Here is an 8,458-nt window from a genome sequence, read left to right as displayed (position 1 = left end):
ACAACGATCATTCATAAAATTTAAAATTTCTTGACGATAATATTATAAAAGTAACAGTAGTAATGTATTAGTACTAGTTATTCATTACAAGAAAAGTAACTATAGTTTGTGTACTATAATTAAACAGTTTTTTAAAAAAATATATATAATCTATGTCTACGTCTACGAATAATAAACCACCAAAAGAATATCAATGTCTATTAATTTAGAAATTTAAATTCATTTACCAACATTTTACTTCATATACTCCATAGTGTACCTGTTATATATTTAAATTTACAAATAAAAAAAAAATATATTTTTCATTCAACTAATTAATAATTGTACACGGATGTTAATCAAATTTGGAAAACCGTAGGCACTTTAATTTTTACCAAATAAATTATTAATTATTAAATAACCCCATTACGTTAACAGGCATGGGTTTGGTTCGGGAATCATAAGTTCTTTACACACACCCGATCCCTCAACAAGCCACCAATGAAATTACTTTCTGTACTTTAACATCTAGGTATATTAAAATTACTAATAACTAATAAGGTGAGTAAGTTTATTGTTTTATTAACTATTCTGTAACTGAAGAAAAAATAATTACATTAAAATAAAATAAACATTTATGTTAGCGTAGATTTCAATATAAAAGAACTCATTTGAGAGTTAAATGCTTTAATATTTATTATTATAATATTGCCAAAATCAAAAGAAATAGAAATAAATATTTGAATTAAAAAAATAAATAAATAAAAAAGCTAAGTTCAAAACCAGATTCCTCTTGGAGTGATAAATCTATTTAAAATCATTATTTCCTTAGTAAAACAGTAAAATAAATGATCTATTTTGAATATAACTTAAAAAAAAATTAAAATTAAAAATTAAAAAAAAAAACATGAAAAAAAAATTAAATATAACTTTACTGTCGATGAAATGAATTACTTTATGCCAAATATAGATGTAAAGTTAATAAACAGGTTAAATATCTAAATAGTATTTATAACTAACTTTTAAATTAATCTTAAATAAATAATTTTATACTCAGAAAACAATTTCAAAAATAATATCTATTTACCAGTTCTGTATAAAACTTATGCGTGGGTATAGAAAGATGACCATTGATTAATTTTGTTTAAGAGCCTGAGACTTTTGCAAAAAACAAAATCAACTATTATTTTTATAACACAAATATATACTCACGTAGTAATAGTTTTTTAATTGTTGTTTTATATACCTAAACAGTAATGAACATTACAGTAATGGAAAATTATTATTAATCATCATTATTAAATAAATATTAGATACTGTAATATTATTCCTTACAACCCACTAATTACTATATTTTTAAACACTCGACCAGACCATAGAAATGTAATAAATTTAAACTAATCATAATAACTAGTACATTACCCGAAATTAAAATGAAATATATTACAATCAAAAAGTCAAATTATGTACTTCAGAGGACGCCACGATCGCATGTGATGTGAAACATACATAACATAGTGAATTTTTGTTTAGCAGAATCAATTTTATATTGTTAGCTTTAATATTAGTCAATTTACCTATTAATTAACTGAACTTATAGGTAATAATATTATCCTAAGGCTTAATAATAGGTAAATTGACTCTAATATTAATGCTAACAGCATAAAATTGATTCCACTGAATGAACATTTGCTATGTTATACATAATATAAGACTGAGAAAACACATTCGGGTGTGGCGTTTTCTTGAATTGGGCACAACATTTGAAAATACTTGGTGGAATCCAAAAAAAACGAATTTATATATTGATTATTTTTATTATGTTTTATATTGTTGTTTAAACAATACTTAACCGATCGTGTGCTTTGGTCAAACAATAATAATAACAATATAACAACGTGGACCACAATGGTATCGGTATGTACTCAGTAGTCGATAGCAATAAACGATAAAATTTTCAGTGAATGTGACACGGTGGTTGAAATCGCGTGTACTGTAATGTATAATTGCAATAATGTCTGGTCCAGATCGTTGATTTTTATTTCCTACACAGGGTGATTCTTTTATCACGAACCAAAGAAAGATCTTAGAAAACACGTAAAGTTTTTAAATTTTGAGTACAAATTCCTATTGTAGTTGTAGACAAATTTAATACAGTACACAACATAATATTAAACAATGTCTCGTACATAATATTATATACCTATTATAATAATATATACCTAGTACCTACATAATATTATTATTATGATCTTAAACGCTAAAAACAACATTATTTTAAAATGTACTACCCAAAATATTGTGCCAGGTTTGCAATAAAATAATCACCCTGTTGATTGGCGTAATGTTATAGTAATGCTATCGTCGATAATCGCGGTAGTGGCTTGAGGCGACGTCGTAAGTACCGGCTATTTCGCACGTCAGATGTCGTTATATAAAAGGCTTGTTCTGCACCTCACGAACATTAACAATGGTTTTATCTCATTATAATAATATATATGAATTGTATATAATATTATCAAGTATAAACCAGACGTGTCCAGAAAACAGCACAATGATTTTAAAGTATATATAATAATTGTATAGTTCGCGTTTTATTTGTGTCCAAATGACACAAATTAACATTTAACCGTACACACGCAATATATTATATTGAGAGAGTCGGTTTGCGTGCATAATATACGCTTTTATACAATTATAGTGTAAATTAATAATATATAGAAAATAATTTAAAATGTTATCGTTCGTAACCCAATTTCAATAATTATATTATTTATATTTATAAAGTATTGTGCTTCGCATCTAATATTAATTGGATTCTACGTACGAAAATTAGAGAATCATATTATTATATTTTAATTTGTACATCATTTAAAATTTAAAACAAACGATTACTCATATTTTTCAATGTAAATCGTGCAAATCCTAAAATTGAAAAAATAATTACTAGGGAATAATTTTTGATTTTTTGCTTACTTTTATTACATGCTTAGATTATTAAATGTCTAGTCTAATGTATTATAATGCACTACGGTAAATTATGATCGACACGATGCAAGTGACATGATATATCTCTAAAATAATTAATTATATTATCACTGCGTTCGTGCCGGTCTGTTTTTTTTTTTATTTTTTACCAAACGAAACAAACGAGACAAGTTGTATGTACGTACCTATACCAATGTTTACAGCGCGTTTAATTGCCAAAAACCACGTCGTATTATAACCATAGCATGTGTCTAAAAAGTAAAAAGTTATAAGAATAATATACATTTTATGTTTTCATAAAAAATTTGATTGGTCGAATGAAAGTTATTTTAACGGGGGAAGATTCACCGGTAGAGAAACAAAATCATTATTGTTAATAATATAATTTTACCATAGCCCATAGGCTTATGTGGAAATAACAAACACTGTTGCTTATCTGTATGGAATATGGGTAATATTTTTTTTTCGAACATTTAAGGTATTTAACGAAATACCTACATATGCCTGCAGCTGAAATCGGCAGCGTTTATTGGGGTAGGCGTAAATTGGTAGAAAAAACATAGGCATATTAAGCATATAAAATAAACTTGCATATACTTACAACGTATATATAATATGTAAATAAATACATATAACGTATATTATGTAGGTGAGTAATGGGTATACTCGCAAAAGTCATTCAAAACGATGCAAAGTCATTTTGCTGGTTGTCGTATAGATATAACACCAACTGGATGACAGATTTTCAGACGTTTGCGAATTCGTCGGACGATGATCTTCGTGACGATAGACCATATAAATGGTAAAACGCGAGCGTATACCTACACGTTCATCAATCATTTTCCACCAAAGGCGGCTCTCTTGATGATCTAATGGCTCTATCACACACACACGACGCATTATACTCGCGTACAATGCAATAAACATAATACCTATTATTATAAATTATAAAACATATGTGTCATCTGAGTAAACGCCTTGGACACCTTACTAATTTCAGAGTGCAAACGTATTTTTTTGAGTTCCAGGAAATAGATAAAAATATTTTCTTCAAACTAATTTTTAAATGATATTAAAATAACATTTTAAACTGGTCGTTAACTTGTATAGGTACAATTTACATTTAAAAAAAAATGAAATACTTATTTCATCTGCTCTGATAAAAATGTCAAATATGATTGAATACTACATAAAAAAATATTTACATCTGTTTTTTTTTTTTTTTTTTATTTTAGGAAATGTTTAGTTTAAAAAAAATGAATTACCTACTTCAACATGAGTCAGGTGAGTGAATTTGTGAACTGTCGTACATTTATGCCTCCTTAAATAAATGTCTACCAACTTTAAATTAAAATTAATTAAAATATTATTATAAAGCGTTTTTATTCAAAATATATCATCTCCAAAATGACTTAAGACAGTCTTATAAAAACTCAACACAAACAAAAACAAACAAATTGTTCTTAAACAATACATCACCTAATTTTATATTTATTACCAATTTGTGTTCTGTTCTGACATATTATCCTTCGCTATATTAAAATCTTTTTTTCTCATTAAGAATCAGTCATTTGAATAAGATTTATTGTATCCATATGTGTTCTACAGTCACAGAATTACAAGACGATTTTCACGGCGTTTGTGCTAAAATCGTCGTAATGGATTTGCCTGAACCATAAATAGCGGAAATCGCTTTGACGTTCTTCGAACAACTAAACCGTGAACTGTACCATTTCGTGTATTATAATAACGACACGATGGATCTAAAAATGCAACAACTAAACGGATTATCAGTTTTTAGCAGCCAAAGTAGAAATAAACGATAATTTCGGTGGTCAACCGATCTATCTCTATAGTCGGCTTTCTTTCCACAATAGTACAGTTTGTCTGTCTTATGAGTCAGTGAGCCGCAAACCCGTCTCGGCAGTAACTCGCCTCGTCAAATTAATTCAGTCATAATAATACATAATAGTTCCTTCTCTACCACAAAATATCACCACTAGCTGCAAACTCCACGTTGTCCTCGAGTTTAAGAATTCGGCGTGCGGAACCTTAACCAAGTCCTGCAAAACAATGTCCGTGGTCCCCATAAAACAGTCTCTCCTGGTCTGCCACAAAAACCCGTTCTCTTCCAACCAACTTCTCGATTTTTCTTGAACCCGCCATTGTAGTTTTATAGCCTTCGAGACGTGTTAACGCTGTGCCCTCGTGACCTGTTATCGTCACTTTACAGTCGCGTCCTGTAACCGTATCTGAATATATTCGACCAGGAACCGCCCTGAGTATGAATTCAACTATTTTCAAAGCAACCTCGGCCACCTATAACAGAGCAATGACGGCCAATTTTGAGGCCAAAAAGAGGCACCGGGCAGACAGCTGTCGCAACACTCCTGCGAACATAATTGTGTACAACGCTTGTCCCTACTCCCAACGGAGTCACCGAAGTCGCAATACGCAAATGAAGTACCCTCGGTAATAAGTGTTTCCGAAACCACAATAGAGGTACAATGCTTCATTTTTGGTAAACTGCATAAGCAGAATGTGAGTGACGTGTGGTCACAATGAAATTGTTATCATGCAATGGATGGCAGATAAATTAAATAAAACCATTAACCTCATAGAAACGGTATTGTTCTCCTGCATTATAACTTAAAACACATCTTTTTTTTATTTTGATGTTTATGATTTTTCTTAATAAAACTTGTGGCTTAATTATTATTAGTGTTTATTTTTTTTTATAGACTTTATAAAATATTGTGTTAATGTATCAAACTTTAATAAGCCATTATGCAATCAATACATTCATCACTCCGCTCAGAATCTAAAATAAAAAATGTTTTTTTTTATAAATATATTTAAAATATAAAAAAGTTAATTCAAGTACTTGACAAATATAAATCTATTTTATATGAGTAAATAATGTTCATGGATGTAATAAAATAGATAGGTAACATCATATAGATAATGCTGTGTGATCCGGTCGTAATAATAATATTTTTAATATTAGTATGTCTATCTGATAAGTGATAATAATATATACATGTATAATAATATTGTATATACCAGTAGTATAATAATTGACCTCGGTTTAGAGAAATTAGTTATAGTGACCCCGACGTAGTGATTCGGTACGTGTTATTTTTGTATACATATTATACGATGAACGATATATAATATACATAAAATCTTACTCGCATTCCGAAATCCAGAATATTTCAAATCGTCTATTGTAATCCACGCATACATTTTGACGGTTATTAATACTGCAGAACAGTTCGAGTACGCAGTTCTATATATGTAATAACATTATTATATATCAAAGTAGGATTAATGATCGTAATTTAATTTTGGATCACTCTGCCATTACCTACACATCGTATGTGCCTAATTATTATTTTGACACACTAAATTATATTAACATTTACATACACTGCAAGGTGATTTATTTAAAGATAAAAACATTTAAGTCATTTTCTCGAAAAGTTTTAGTCTTGGTCTTTAGAAATATTTTTTCTTTGGATAATTTAAAATTATTACTTAATATTTTTAAATAAAAAATAAAAGTATAATCAATTTTTTGGAAATAGGTTTCAGGATTCAAAGCCATTGCCAAACAGCATTTTTGAAAAAAAAAGTTTTTCTAATTTTTGTACTTATCATTTTTAAGTTTTTACTTTTTTGATTGATAGCATACATTTTTTTTATACCCCGAAGCAGAATATTTTCATAATAAATTCAATGTTTAAAAATTGAATTTTAAGTAAGAACTTAATTACTGTAAATTAGGTGTTTAAATTGTTTAATGTTATGCCGAGAGAAGATCCCATATTTTGCGTAGCACTTTTGGGGAATGTGATATTAAACTATTTTCATATAAATATTAAATACTTATTTTAAAACAACTTAACTAATACTACTTATTCGAAATTTAATCTTTATGTATTGAAACTCATAGACTATTATATTGCGCTTTGAAATATAAAATTAATAATGTATTTTGTCATTCAAAAAATGTAAGCATAATAACGACAATATCAAAAAAAAAATATTGTATTGTAATGATTTCAAATCGTGTAAAACCATACTTCCATAAACAATAAAATTTTTCCAGAAGATTAGTTAAAATGAACATAATTAAAATTTCCCGACTACACTGATAATTAATATAATTATAAGAAACAGGCTTTTATCATGTGTAATAATTACATAAATACATAATATCTAACTCTGAAAATAACATTATGTTCATAATATTAATATGATTATAGCCATTTTTCGATTAACCATACTTGAATAAAATACAACTATCTATTGAAGTAGGTTTCTAATAAAATAATATTTAACATTTTACACTTTTGTATTAAATCAAAATTCTGAGAACACATTTAACGTACTATTATACTGAATAGTTATACCTTATACCTACATAGTTAAATTACATTTTAAAACATAAAAGTATACAACTAATGTTTTTATTGTAGGTATGCCAAATTGCCAACAAGTTATTATAGTACTTTAGTAATTACCTTTTTTTTTATTATTATTAAAAGGGAAATTTACAATCTGTACAGTAGAGAACAATAAGAAAATATGATAAATAATGAATATAATTAATTGGCATGAGTAACATGATTGGGGAGAGAGGCCCATTAGGAACACCCTTAGTAATTACCCTATGAACAATAATTTACATATTTATAGAGGCATATACATAATGCATTATATTATTAAAGTAATAATTACTATTTAATTTTACTTCTAATGTGGGAATATTCTCATACAGAACATATACAATGTGTCCCAGGGCTAAGTGACCGGCCGCCGTCATATGAAAGTATACCTAAAATGACGAAGAAATAACCTTTAAAGTGGGGGTCTAACTCTTTTTTTTTTGAGTTATGGGCAATTTAAGTTTTTTTAAACCAAACAAAAACTACCACGGATTTTTTTATGTTTCTCCGAAAATTTTCAACATTTTAACATAATTTTTTTTTTGTTTTAAAGCTATTTAATTGTCCTTTCAACCAACATACGCAATTAAACCAAACTTATGTAAATATTATTATTAAATTGAAAAAATTAAATTTTTTTATCAAAAGTTGGAATTTTTAAAAATAAATCTCGTATTACTCAAAGTAATTCAATATTTAGTATGGGTTATTTTGGTTGTGTATTATTCTACAGAATAATACCTTGAATACCTTATAAGTTTAGTTTTCATATCTTTCATAATCGCAGAGTTATACGCAGCTAAACATTACAGGTCTTTTGTGATTTTAATTATTGGCAATTTATAATTTTTCTAAACATCAAGTCTAACTTAGGCATAAACTCATTAGAGGTGATATAAATAATGTGAGAAGTCAATTTTTTTTTTGAAAGTGTTTCATTTAGAGCTCAAGCTTGTTTGCAGTCAGGTGGGGAACACTTTGAAAATCTTATAATTAATCAAATAAACATAACATTTATTTCCTTGTTATTTAATTATTAT

At 27.6% G+C, this 8,458-nt stretch overlaps 1 long non-coding RNA gene across 1 annotated transcript; it reads right to left on the bottom strand.

Annotated features, from left to right (window-relative positions):
• Positions 1–3,152: 3,152 nt before the first annotated feature.
• LOC126551492 (uncharacterized) lies at positions 3,153–5,776 on the bottom strand. Its single transcript, XR_007605408.1, has 2 exons — positions 3,604–5,776; positions 3,153–3,218 (listed from the first exon to the last, which is right to left on the bottom strand). It is a non-coding gene; the product is annotated as an uncharacterized LOC126551492 (long non-coding RNA).
• Positions 5,777–8,458: the final 2,682 nt, after the last annotated feature.

This window comes from Aphis gossypii, chromosome 1 (genome assembly GCF_020184175.1).
Source record: "Aphis gossypii isolate Hap1 chromosome 1, ASM2018417v2, whole genome shotgun sequence".
In the NCBI taxonomy this organism is placed as follows: Eukaryota; Metazoa; Arthropoda; class Insecta; order Hemiptera; family Aphididae; genus Aphis; species Aphis gossypii.
The sequence above is the reverse complement of the archived record's forward strand: the minus strand, read 5'-3'. Positions and strand labels throughout refer to the sequence as shown.